The sequence below is a fragment of the Schistocerca cancellata genome, chromosome 3 (genome assembly GCF_023864275.1).
Source record: "Schistocerca cancellata isolate TAMUIC-IGC-003103 chromosome 3, iqSchCanc2.1, whole genome shotgun sequence".
NCBI classification, from domain to species: Eukaryota; Metazoa; Arthropoda; class Insecta; order Orthoptera; family Acrididae; genus Schistocerca; species Schistocerca cancellata.
Window position 1 is genome coordinate 399311671 of NC_064628.1, and position 14403 is coordinate 399326073.

General features: G+C 43.6%; 1 long non-coding RNA gene across 1 annotated transcript in view; it reads left to right on the top strand.

Annotated features, from left to right (window-relative positions):
- LOC126175138 (uncharacterized) overlaps positions 1 to 14403 on the top strand; it is an 875426-nt gene that overhangs the window by 243062 nt on the left and 617961 nt on the right. Inside the window, exon 2 of the long non-coding RNA XR_007535529.1 lies at positions 6215 to 6294. This is a non-coding gene — a long non-coding RNA (uncharacterized LOC126175138). The remainder of the gene's footprint in view (positions 1 to 6214; positions 6295 to 14403) is intronic.

Sequence of the window (14403 nt, forward strand, 5' to 3'; positions counted from 1 at the left end):
TCTGCATTATTTTCCAATTTCTTTTGTACTCGCGTCCTCATTGTCGCAAAACGAACGAAAACATGTCACTAAAATACACCGCTATCCTAAAAATTCCACTGTTCAATTAACTATTACACAATGCACCAACAAATTCAAAGACAAAACTGCTGAAATAAAATTTTGTGTTAATACAAAGCAGTGCGCAAGCGATCAAAATGCTGTGCCTCCACTAATGATTACTGTTGCGTAAGCTTGCAGTTGGCGGTAGAAAGACGAAGCACATCTAACTACGACTCATCCAAAAAAAAAAACGTATCCTGGCAGACATGTCGCCAGGTGAAAGTCGCCAGCTTTATCTTCTTATCTCGTGTTTCCTACTGAAAATCTCGTGCTTGTACTCTTGTTAACTCTACTATTACGCAGCTGCTACTGTCGCAGATTCGAATCCTGCCTCGGGCATGGATGTGTGTGATGTCCTTAGGTTAGTTAGGTTTAAGTAGTTCTAAGTTCTAGGGGACTGATGACCACAGATGTTATGTCCCATAGTGGTCAGAGCCATTTGAACTCTACTAATCCAGAGATCGCCAAAACATTTTTTTAATCCTGTGCGCAACAAATAACTTACTTGGTCTTTCTGCTGCCACTGCTTGATCTGCTGCATTCCATTATTTAACAAAAACATAAAAAACCTATTATTCATGCTGAGTGCAATGCATGTTCTGTATGGCGGCTCCTGCTGTTGCTGCGGCTGCTGCTGCTGCTGCTTACTACAACTACATATAATTCAAGAGAAAGGGTTTGGTCAAATCTAAACTCGATAAATGATAACCCAAACAAAAAAAAACTATATTCTGAAAGAGATTCTTTCTCATTCAATTAACAAAACGCTAGAAGCTCTTTGAACAATCGCTTCGTTTGTAAATCTGCCTCCAGTGGCATTAAAGCAATATTACAAATTAATCAAACTCTTGAGACAGACTGAAATACTTCTCAATTGAATACATATTGAAACAATTCCCTGACAATTACAAAAGAAATCAATGACAAAAATCAATACTTAATCTAACAATGGTTTCCGCTTAAGAATTCAACTCCTTTCATTATCAAAATTACCGTCTGCTGCTACGCACATACACAAACCCTTTTCTTTAAATTAATAAGCGTGCTGCAAATTATAAGAAATAGCAGCTAAATACCAAATCCTGTGTCGCTGCTGGCGGACACGGCAGTACGGCAGCTCGGCGACGACTCCTCGCCCAACACACGTGCGCACCACAGCAGGCAGGCTCCTACACTGGCCTCCAAATTGCTAATAGTTAATCCGTGCGCTGCGAAGCGCGACAACAATATCTTAGATTCCAGAGCTTGTGTATCGCGCTGTAGCCAACCTCTACATGCTAAGAGAGTATTGACAACTCTCAATGTAACTGTCACTAGTTCCACTATCGACAGTTTAAGCTGTGCTCCCAAGTTGCACCCAGTGTAATGTTAGTAATGCGGCGGGGCGGGTTGTTCTCTCACTATCCTTCAATCAGTCCACCTGTCTCGAGAGGCTTCAACTTGTCTGCCCCTTCACTCTGCGGTGGCAGGTACTGGCTTAGGCGACAAAAGCAGGGTTGACGAAAATTCGACTGAATACCCACCACGCAAAGGCCACATAATTCCAGTTCATGGGCAGCAGCTCGAAGTTAGTTAAACCATCAGGTGTTCGGGTTTCTTGCAAGACTCGTTTGAAAGAATGTATAAAACGTCCTTTTACGTGATTTATTGTCTCTAAAACAAGGAAAAAGACTATCAAGTCGGTAATTTCCAAGAATGATTGCCTATCAAAGTCGCGATGCCCAAACGATACATATCGAACGTGCGATCGTAAATCGATCATGCAACTCTGGTGGCGGGCGCTTTGAGTATGTTTACGGTAGTCACTACAGCAATGACAAAAGAAGATCGTTACAAAAATACGTGCAATTGCAAAGGAGGTGACTTACCTTACTAGTTGTCGGTGTTATCGTCATGTTAAAGTCCACTACGGTGGCCCGGATGGATAATTTGGAGGCGTCGAACCATATATTCTTCCTGATACTCGTTCGTATTCCGCATTGTCCGCAATGAAATTGTAACGGTATTTCAGCATCGAAACTGTTCTTACGAAATTTTACACACTTCGCATCACCACGGTCTACACAGTCCCTTCTTCCCTCGTCTGGTAGTACTCTGCATCTGCGACAAAAAGTCGAACAATTTTCCACGCTAGATAAACATGGAATTAGATATTTCCCTGTGAGAGACTCCGCCGAAGAAACTTCAAAAACATCGGACATCCCACTCACTAACGACATAAATCGTCTGGGTTTCCCTGACAACTCGCAAATAATTTGCAGAGGTACGTAATTTAGAGCAACTACGGTAACAACGGGAAACAGATAAAAATGACGATCACATATAATTGATCACAACGCCCACCACCGGAGTCCCATTATCGATTTACGATCGCACCTTCGATATGTATCGTTTGGACCCCGCGTCTTCGATAGGCAATTATTCTTGGAAATTACCAATGATCCCGTATTTAATATCCCGTCACTAATTATGCAATGTTACCGACTGTTTCAGTAACGAGTTCACACCCAAAAGCAGCCAGAAGATGTTTAGTCCGACCTGATATTTTAGAGCTCCTAAACAGTCACTGACCCACGACTATTTGCGAGCTAATACAGTCAGTCGTTCTGTAGTCTTCTTGTACAGCAGGATCGCCATAATGTCTCGTAATTTGTACGAAACACGCCACGCCGAGTTTATGTACGACGCGAAATCTCCTAAAATGAATCACTCACAAAGTGCAAACTTTCACAAAATACTCAGGTACTGTAGTCGCTTTTCGCCAACAACACTAAAGCCGATCAGCCCCGCGGATTTCTTCATTTTGGTAGAAATTTGATTAGCGCGATGCCGCGCTGTCTATGACCGTCTTGTCACGGTCCGCGCCACCTACCATATGAGGTTCGAGTCCTCCCTCGGTTATGGGTGTGTGTGTATTGTCCATAGCGTAAGTTAGATTAAGTTAGTTTAAGTAGTGTGTAAGTCTAGGGACCGATGACCTCAGTAGTTCGTTCCCTTAGGAATTCACACACAGCCGGCCGGTGTGGCCGTGTGGTTCTAGGCGCTTCAGTTAGGAACCGCGTGACCGCTACGGTCGCAGGTTCGAATCCTGCCTCGGGCATGGATGTGTGTGATGTCCTTAGGTTAGTTAGGTTTAAGTAGTTCTAAGTTCTAGGGGACTGATGACCTCAGAATTTAAGTCCCTTAGTGCTCAGAGACATTTGAACCATTTTTTGAATTCACACACATTTGAACATTTTTTTTTTTGAAACCTGTGGCAATGAAACTAAAGAAATTTCCAGAAAATAGATTACATGAAACAATTCTCCTGGTTATAGTTTCACTTGATACTATAGATGATTACGTTACTGTCCGCACTCGGTTTCACAGTGCCAGTACGGTTATTATGTGGTTTAGGAAAAAGTTTGTTTCTGAAAGTACTGAAATTACCGATTTGAAATTTTAACAGTATGGTAGTGTTATCCATAGAATTTTATGTACAAAGTATGAAAAACATCGATTAATGTTTAATAGTACTTCTTTAGATTCACAGAGAGTATGTGTAACGTAATGCACGCAGCGTTAGGCAGGTATACAGCTCGCCCGGCCCAACTGCCAGCGTCAGCCGTGCCAGCATAAGAACATAATCTGATCTCCTCCCGGATCCACGGCAAGCTACGCTTTCGGTGCAAGGTGACAATTCGTAATAGTGTGCTACGTTACAGCAAGTAACATACGCTGTAGTAACTGTTGTACTGTTTGCAGCAAAAAGCCAATAAATTTAATTTAAAGAAACGGTTTAGTAACAGGCCTCTTACATCCTTCGCAACGTAAACTCATGACGCCACACGGTACGTTGAGAGGCACCCACATGCCTTTCTCATACTGTGGCATCAAGCAGTCAGGCCTGCAGAATGAGTGGTCTGCCAAGCGAGTGGGTTCATTCTTATTTATCAAGTAACATGACCTTTAGTACTCACAAGTAAGTTACAAATTACTCTCTTGTTTGAATATTACGCAACGAAAACGGAAACGCACAACTGACTAATAGTAATTTACACAACTCTGACTGTTCACTACGCACCGGCAATACCACATTTTCTTTCTTATTTAACGGTTTTGATCAACACGCGGCCATCGCACTGAATATGAATGGCGCACACATTATAAATTCTGGGTATAATGAGAACATACTATTCGAAGGAAAAGGCGACCAATCTTTTTCTTTTCACTATCTTATTTATTCCGATAAATTCTATAAACTAAACACACAAATTCTATAACCTACAACAATAACACATCAGAAATTCCGCCCAGTGGGCATGGCTTTACATAGGTGATTCTCTATCTTATGGTCTCGTAATTATTTAATGCTACAGTGCACTTTCTGGATAGGATGGTGGATCTTTTGCTATATCTCACACTTCGACTCTCACTACCATCATCACGAAAATTTCCTCCAGACCGAGCGGTACAAAAGGAACATGCATAACCCACTACCTCTGAACCTATCTTGCTACTCTCCCATGCAAACCACACATACTTAAATTACATGAAATACATCACACTGGCAACATACAATACAACACCAAGAATACTCACAACGTTATAATCACATCACTTTCAGCTTTCCCACTTCAATTAATATTTATCCCAGTTTCACACGACACTGCCCCACTTCGTAACTTTCCTTTCCCACTACGAATTCTGGAGGATATATGCACGTCTTCCTGTGCAATGCAAGCCAAGTGGCGTTGCTTCTCTCTCAGAGTATTATAGTTTGAATCAAGCGTCACACGGAAACACAACACGCAAAGTAATATTAAGAACATATTCATCACACACGCGAGTCCTCAACTGATACCATGGACGAGTACTTCTCTCTATCCTTTGTCTCATACACAGATTGAGACTCACACAGTACTCACCACGTGGAAGTACTCGTCTCTAATTTCAAGTCCTGCACACTCCATTTCTTAAATATTTCCAACTTGTAGTACACACGCTAGTAATTCAGCTTAACTTAAGCACTCGGAAGTATTTCAACTTATTGCTACACGTGGTTTCATTGTGACCATTGGTCACTTCCGAAGATTACTACGATCCCATTAATATTACCTGCCTGACATTTAATTCTCCCCACAAAAGTTCCTGAAATAGAGAAATTAGTATTCCAAACTACTCTTAATATTTCACATGCATACCATGTCTCCACTCTTTTGTCTTTACGGAGCACACCTAAGACAGGTCTTACCAACACTAGATCCAGCGGCAGAGTGCCGAAAGATGGCCGTTCTTCAGGTCAGCTCGCACCTCCGTCGAGGTGGGGGCGCACCATGTTACCATCTTGGTCAGCCACATTTCAGGCGCTCAAAGCTCAGGTAAATTTCATCTCTTTGTTTCCACCAAAGGTGACCAAAGGACCGTCTCAAAGATGATCATATATTGCAAATTCACTATCTGTGGTTAGCAGACGACCATACATTCATTCATTTCGCAGATCTCACCAAACTGGATGTAGGGATTTATTTTGTGGGAGTGCACATGTGATCAGTTAAATAAATAAATTGTCATTCTTTCCTACACTGGTATCCGGCTTAGGTGTATTAAGTGAAATTGAGTTATTATTACAAAAAATATGTTGTTCTGACAAGAATAACGAAGAATGTTGTACCTATTTTCAATGTCGGGCGGTACTGTACCCTTTCAACGTCATAGGTCAAAGTAGAGGGGTGAAAGTGGACCGCGCACTTGACCCATAGATTCGTGGGCCTAAAACTAAACGCAGCTGGAACTCAAGGCATTTCCTGCACTATAGGGTTTAGTTACGCTACATGTTGAACATCAGTGTCCGGGAACAGCGACACACAACGACCCTTGCAGGCCCCAGGGGAAATTTCCGTACTCGTGCGCCGTTTCGCCTCCGGTGAGCCGGAAACCCGCGCCTGCCGAGTGGTTCTTGGCAGAGCCCTTATGTTGTTGCGTAACGAGATCAGCCCGGCGGTTTCCACGGCAACGGCGCTCCGAGTGCACTAGCCGCGGAGAGACACGTCTTTTGCTCGCAGCGCCAACAACAACAAGACTCGCTTTCTGGCCGCAGCCGACCCGGAAATGACGTCTTCTTTCTTTGCAGATGCACCGCTGAACGAGCGTCCCGCGATCGCCAACGGGGAGCCGACTCCACTGAGGTACGCGTCGCCTGAAGCAGCACGTGTAAGTAACCTTTCCTCTCGTAGCGACTACAAACTCGCTCTTCGCCTGTCGCTAACCCATTATGCAGCCAGGTCTTAGCTGTCGATAGCACATCTCTGACACTACGACTATCTGCAACACATGTGAGAAACTGATTTTCGCTGCCGTGTTTACATGTTGGGATTGAATCGATTTTGCCAGCCCGATCACATATGTATCTATCGGATTCAGCTGTTGTTCGTGACAGGTGTCTGTAAATCTCTACCGTACAGAGCTAACGGATATACGTAGTTCCTGCCATGAAAGAAGGTTCTCGAAATTTTCTAAGCAAGCTGCCGCGAGATGCAGTGCGTCTGTCTCTGGCTGTCGGTCAGTGAAGATTTATCAGCGTTTCTGTCACACTCTTTCGCCGATCAGACAGACCTGTGGCCCCCCGCGCCGCTATTCTTCGTATACGTTCAGTCTCTTCGGTTAGTCCGACCTGCGTAGAAATGTTTTGAGTGCAGACTCTTTTGTAGACCGAGCAAGGTAGCGCGGCGATTAGCACACTGGAGTCGCATTCGCGAGGACGACAGTTCAAACCCGCGTCCGGCCATCCTGATTTAAATTTTCTGCGATTTCCCTAAATCGTTCCAGGCAAATGCCCTGATGGTTCCTTTGAAAGGGCATGGCCGATTTCCTTCAACATCCTTCCCTAGCCGGCCGCTGTGGCCAAGTGGTTCTAGGCGCTTCAATTCGGAACCGCGCTGCTGCTACGGTCGCAGGTTCGAATCCTGCCTCGGGCATGGATGTGTATGATGTTCTTAGGTTAGTTAGGTTTAATTACTTCTAAGTTCTTGGGGACTGATGATCTCAGATGTTAAGTCCCGGAGTTCAAATGGTTCAAATGGCTCTGAGCACTATGGGACTTAACATCTGAGGTCATCAGTCCCCTAGAACTACTCAAATATAACTAACCTAAGGACGTCACACACACCCATGCCCGAGGCTTGCAAAAAATCTGTCATCGTACCTTAATTTCTCTTGTCCCCAGTGGCAGAACTGTACACGACGTTCAAAGTCGTCGCCATGCAATTCCTGGTGCATAGAAATATGGTACGGGTGCAATCGATGTTGATGTAGCATTGTCAACACTGACTTTATTGAGATTCCCGAATTTCGCGCAATTTATCTGCTACTGATGTGCGGATTAGCCGCGTCAGCAGCTAAAACACCTATTTGGGCATCATCATTTGTTGCAGGTCATGGCTGATGTTTCACATGTGGCTGAACACTTCCTGTTTCCTTAAATAACGTAACTATCGGGTGAGCGGTCTGGGCACTTGGATGATGTCGTCCAGTATACCGAGCAGCATACATAGCACACGCCCGTTGGGCATTTTGATCACAATAGCCATACATCAACACGATATCGACCTTTTACGCATTTTAACAGGGTTAATGTATCACGAAGCAAATACCGTCCGCACTGGCGGAATGTCACGTGATACCACGTACTTATACGTTTGTGACTATTACAGCGCCATCTATCACAAGTGAAAAAAGTGGTCCAACTAAAACATTCATATTTCCTTACGTACTACACGAATGTACAATAAAAATGGGGTTCCTATTTAAAAAAATACAGTTGATATGTGTTTGACCTATGGCAGCGCCATCTAGCGGGCCAACCATAGCGCCATCTGATTTCCCTCTTTAAGCTAAACTAGTTTCGTTCTTTGTAGTTTTTCGTTTGATGCTTATTTCATGAGATATTTGGCCCGGTCACTATCAGTGGTTCACCCTGTATATACTTGAATATTTCTGGTATCTCAACTGCAGATTTTTCAGCGCTCATCTAACTTTAGGACTCTGTATCTCAGAATGAACAAAAATGGACTTGTACCTCTATTGAAATAAGCCCTTCAAATGTGGCATCTCTGACACCATAGTCCAACTTTTGCGTCAGAGGACAGTTGTCTCAACATAAAATTAAGTACGATATTGCAGTGCTTCTATGTTGTTCTGATTACGATGCAAAGTTCCTTTGGACATGCATGCATTTCCAAAGGAACAGGAATTACGGAGACCACAACCGTTACAAAACACATCAAATGAATTCGCAATTGCGAATAAGGACTACCATCAGCTGTAGAATGTAATGACGACAATTAAAATCTGTCGTGGGCCGGTCAGACGGTTGTACTTGAAACTCGCTTGCCCGGTATCGGCAGATAAATACGATACTGCAGTGTCTGCGTTATTCCGACGTATTTATCTGTTCATACCGTGCAAGAGACTTTCAAATACGACTTCTGATCTGTATGGGAGTATACATAATGGATGTACGACTCCAGGTCGCAGACGCATGGTTGACGACATATGAAGGTTTGGGTCCGGCCGTGAGTTGTGCACGGATAGCCGAATGGTAAGGGGGCCGCTCGCGATAAGCAGGAAATCTGGGTTCGAGTCTCGGTCCGCGACAGATTTCAACTGTCGTCACTCCATTCTACAGCTGATAGTATTCCTTATTCGCAATTGTGAATTCATTTGATAAAATTAAGTAGCTGGATAGATGAGATATTAGTAGTTTTTTTTAAATAAATCTCGAACTGAAAGCTTATACTCGTACACAGTTTTCGTTGGTCAGTTTTATGAGTGAGTTCATCGATCCAGAACTAACTTTTAATTTAACAACAATATCGCCAACTCCTTACGAGGTAACGAAGTATACTGGAAGAGCTTCTATGTTTGTCAGTCTCTTCCTGTTACTTTCTACAGGACGAATGTAAACTTAGATTTCATGATTCTATTTTTATATTTCGACTTTCTGAAGAGTGCATGCTCACTAAATGTTGTCCGAGTTTTCGATTGTTCACTTCACGAAATTACTTTGTGGAAGCTTTCCTCCCGTATAACCTTACTATCAGAGTAACTTCTTTCAGTTATTTTTAGTTTCAATATCGTCGTCGTCGGCTGATACTCGTATCCGAGTTTTCATTTCTCTCCTGAGATTTCCTTTGTCACGGTTCAGGCGTGGAAGTGTCGTTGATGGCTTAGCAATCCAATCCTAGCGTGGAACAGGCGGCCACAGACATTACAGCTGATGAAAGGTGGAGGACGTGGCTGAGCCTGGAGGAGTTTACGTCTCCGGCGTTTGTCATTCTCCATTCTTCGACGTTCGAGCTCAAAGTTTTGACGAGCATTTGAGGTAACTGAGCGCCAGCGACTTCGGTCTTCTGCTATTGTTGACCAGTTACTCGGATCGATGTTCAAGTTTTTCAGATTTTTCTTGTACTGATCCTTATAACGTTTGAGAGGGGCACCTCGTGGCCTTTTACCTGTGCTCACTTCGCTGTACAGCATTTGGCGTGGAAGCCTGTCATTTTTCATTCGCTGGACATGTCCGACCCATCTGAGTTGATGCCCAATGATAAGAGCTTCCATGCTATACATTTTCAATATATTTTACTAATAATAAGGAAAATGTAACAGTTGTGACCAGGTGATGAAACCTGCAATGCATTTTTGCGACTGGAATCTTAAACGTTGTGGATGGTACCAAGAAACTCAGGAACACATCAGCATTCTAAGGTTGACATAGGAAACGCACCTTATTCTGCAAAAATTTGTCAATGTTGAAAGGAGTCTACAGGGGCACACTTACTGCATATGTGGCACCCGAATATTGTAATAATACTAATGTAAACTAAAATGATACTATTATATAGCGGATCGCTGACTGTGCACGACCGCAGAACCAAGGATACTGCTTCTGGTCTGAGATTGTAGTGCTGGAGAAAGAGAGAGCTTGGCGCACAGCAGTGAGTGTGTATCGGTCTGTGAGCAAAAAAAGGATGCAGCAGTCAGTTTTTGTCCTGTGCTCTGTAAGGCCACCAAGTGTCAGATTATAATGTAGGAATTTTCTGACACCAATATTTTGTGTTACGCCACACGTAAAATAGGTAGTTAAAATGATGAGTGCGGCTGATCCCGGTGGAGGTTCGAGTCCTCCCTCGGGCATGGGTGTGTGTGTCTGTCCTTAGGATAATTTAGTTTAAGTAGTGTGTAAGCTTAGGGACTGGTGACCTTAGCAGTTAAGTCCCCTAAGATTTCACACACATTTTTTTGAAAATGATGTGTGATGTTATAATGGAATGTAAAGTGAAAGGATAAAATGTAAATTTTATTGTGACGAGAAAGGAATTTCTGTATTGAAATTACAAAGAAGATTTACGAGTAGAATATAACGCGATCCACCCACCGTTGCTGCTTTGGAGGTAAGACAATTTTAATTATTTGTTATGTGCACAGGGAGCAAAGTTATCGGTATTGAACAGGGCCAGACGATTCAGTACCTAAGAGGCTGAATGAATGTGTTTTGCAGTGACTGTATTCCTTTATTGGTGTTGGGAGCTGCATTGCCCAATCAGTTCGTATAAAGTTTTGTTAACAATAACACAGAGTAAGTACGCCACTTGCAGTTACAACACGCTACATGATAACTCGAGTTTTGTATGCACCCCAAGTTCAGGAATTCATTTACGTATTTCAATAGTTCTAAACGAACGTTTGACATTTTTAAAGAAAGTTTAGTATGGACGACTTAAATTTTTTATCGGGCAACTGTAAATTCATAAATAGCCCTATGAGCCATTAGGTTGTTGGTAATCGATTTGTTGTAGCTAAGTTATTAAACAACAATATGTACATCGATCCACTGCATGTTATTTAGATCGAAGAGCAGATGATTCTCACGGGATGGACCCCAATCGCACATCCTTTCCTGTCACAGTCCCTAGCGACGTTGTCGTCGCCGCCGTTTTGTGAAACGCTAATCTTCGTAATGTTTTCATAAGGTGAAGTTCGACGGCCCTAAAGTATTTTATAAAATGCATTGCCAGCTGATGGTTAAATGCATTTTACCTAATCTTCGTATCTTCTCTTACTCTCGTATATCTCGGCCAGTGCACAGTTAGCTACACGCTGCTCTATAGACGTCAGGTAATGTATGTTGCAACCACGGCGGCAGTCGTAACACCGGTTCCCGTCAGATCACCGAAGTTAAGCGCGGTAGGGCTGGGCTAGAACTTGGATGGGTGACCATCCGATCTGCCGAGCGCTGTTGGCAAGCGGGATGCACTCAGCCCGTATCAGGCAAAAACTGGGGTGCTACTTGATTGAGAAGTAGCGGCTGTGGTCTCGTAAACTGAATACGGCCGAGAAAGTGGTGTGCTGACCACGTCCCCATCCACAGCCATTGACGCCTGTGGGCTGAGGATGATACGGCGGCCGGTCGGTGCCGTTGGGCCTTTTTGGCCTGTCCGGACGGAGTTTAGTTTTTTCAACACGGCTAGCACTGAGAGCTCAGCAGGGCAGCTTCAAATGTCTCTGAGCACTACAGGACTCAAAATCTGAGGTCATCAGTCCCCTAGAACTTAAAACTACTTAAACCTAACTAACCCAAGGACATCACACACATCCATGCTCGAGGTAGGATTCGAACCTGCGACTGTAGCAGTCGCGCGGTTCCAGACTGAAGCGCCTAGAACCGCTCGTTCACATCGGCCAGCTAGCAGGGCAGGTAATGACGAGAGTTTCTGAATGTGTGTCGCGAGCAGGTAGCAGAGACGATTCGAGGCTCTACTGTGCCATGCCGAAACGGTCGCCGAGTCCTCTCTCGCAGTGGGAGCAGGCATTACGGCGGCGGCTGTGCGCCAAATGAAATTTTAAATGGCGCTCCTCGGCTACTGAGCTTCGTTATGTCACAGGGGGAGCGGACGGTGCAGTGCGTTAACCAAGCGGCGGTGGCGGGGCGCAGATTCTCTCATGCATGTATGCATGTAATATGTGACGCGCGCCAAATTACGGCGGCGCCGTGTTTGCCGCTCTCCAGGGGTCAGGCGGGCGGCGCTAAAAAGACGGAAAGGCTGGAAGCTGGACGAACTATCGGCAAGAGAGAGAGAGAGAGAGAGAGAGAGAGACTGCTCATCCACTAGTCTGCAGTGACGTCAGACCTAAAAAGCAAGGTGACCGGAAACAACGAAAAAACAAAGCGGTTTGCTCTCGCATTTCTACCTGACTCAGTTTCACCAATTATTCTTCTAGTCATTTCGCAGGGGTACAGAGGGAGCAGTAATTACCTGGAATGAGAGAGACGAAAATTAATAATTCTCTACCTGACTCAGTTTCACCAATTATTCTTCGAGTCATTTCGCAGGATTACAGAGGGAGCAGTAATTACCTGGTATACGAGAGGCGAAAATTAGTAAATGTAATTCAAATCGAAAAAGAGAATTGTTGTTGTGGTCTTCAGTCCTGAGACTGGTTTGATGCAGCTCTCCATGCTACTCTATCCTGTGCAAGCTTCTTCGTCTCCCAGTGTTTACTGCAACCTACATCCTACTGAATCTGCTTAGTGTATTCATCTCTTGGTCTCCCTCTACGATTTTTACCCTCCATACTGCCCTCCAATGCTAAATTTGTGATCCCTTGATGCCTCAAAACATGTCCTACCAACCGGTCCCTTCTTCTAGTCAAGTTGTGCCACAACCTCCTCTTCTCCCCAATTCTGTTCAATACCTCCTCATTAGTTATGTGATCTACCCATCTAATCTTCAGCATTCTTCTGTAGCACCACATTTCGAAAGCTTCTATTCTCTTCTTGTACAAACTATTTATCGTCCATGTTTCACTTCCATGCATGGCTACACTCCATACAAATACTTTCAGAAACGACATCCTGACACTTAAATCTATACTGGATGTTAACAAATTTCTCTTCTTCAGAAACGCTTTCCTTGCCATTGCCAGTCTACATTTTATATCCTCTCTACTTCGACCATCATCAGTTATTTTACTCCCTAAATAGCAAAACTCCTTTACTACTTTAAGTGTCTCATTTCCTAATCTAATTCCCTCAGCATCACCCGATTTAATTTGACTACATTCCATTATCCTCGTTTTGCGTTTGTTGATGTTGATGGACAAGAAGAGAACAGAAGCTTTCGAAATGTGGTGCTACAGAAGAATGCTGAAGATTACATGGGTAGACAACATAACTAATGAGGAGGTATTGAACAGAATTGAGGAGAAGAGGAGTTTGTGGCACAACTTGACTAGAAGAAAGGACCGGTTGGCAGGACATGTTTTGAGGCATCAAGGGATCACAAATTTAGCATTGGAGGGCAGCGTGGAGGGTAAAAGTCGTAGAGGGAGACCAAGAGATGAATACACTAAGCAGATTCAGAAGGATGTAGGTTGCAGTAAGTACTGGGAGAATGGAAGAATGAACAACCTCAAATCTTCTCTCTCAATGTGTAAGCTAAAGAGACAAAATATTTACTGCTATCATAAAAGACCGCCCTGCTCACATCGGAGCGCTGCGGGTGGTGCCGCTATCAGACGTTGACCTCACCCTACGCCGCACACACTCATCATGGCAGTGGAGTGGTGCAGACGTATAGGTCGACTTTATGGAATCAGTATGGCAAGACAGGTGGACGTTCTAATGGGGCATCCTCATCTGGCGTTACTTTTCATCAACAGTAGCTGTCGATGCCACTATTATTTTTCGAATTTTCGACAGGGCAGTATTATCTCACTTCCTATTCTGAAAATTTTCATCTAATTTTATACACAGTATGTTATATTTCAAGTTAAAATTTATGAAAACAAATTACTTTATAAAATATTTTAGTCTCGATGTTACAATCGATAGGTACTATTTCTGAACGCAGAGTTAAAATTATTTTCATCTACATCTGCATGGATACTCTGCAGATCACAATGAAGTGCCTGGCAGAGGGTTCATCGGACCACCTTCACATTTCTCTATTATTCCAATCTCGTATAGTGCGAGGAAAGAGTGAGCACCTATATCTTTCTGTACAAGATCTGATTTCCCTTATTTTGTCATAGTGATCGTATCTTCCTATGTAGGCTCATCAACAACAAATTTTCGCATTCAGAGGAGAACATTGGTGATACTAATTTCGTGACAAGTTTCCTGTGCGACGAAAAAAGCCTTTGTTGTAATGATGTCCACCCCGAAACCATTTCAGTGACACTCTCTCCCATAATACAAAAGTGATGCCCTTCTTTGAACTTTTTAGATGTGTTCCATCAATCCTGTCTGGTAAGAATCCCACA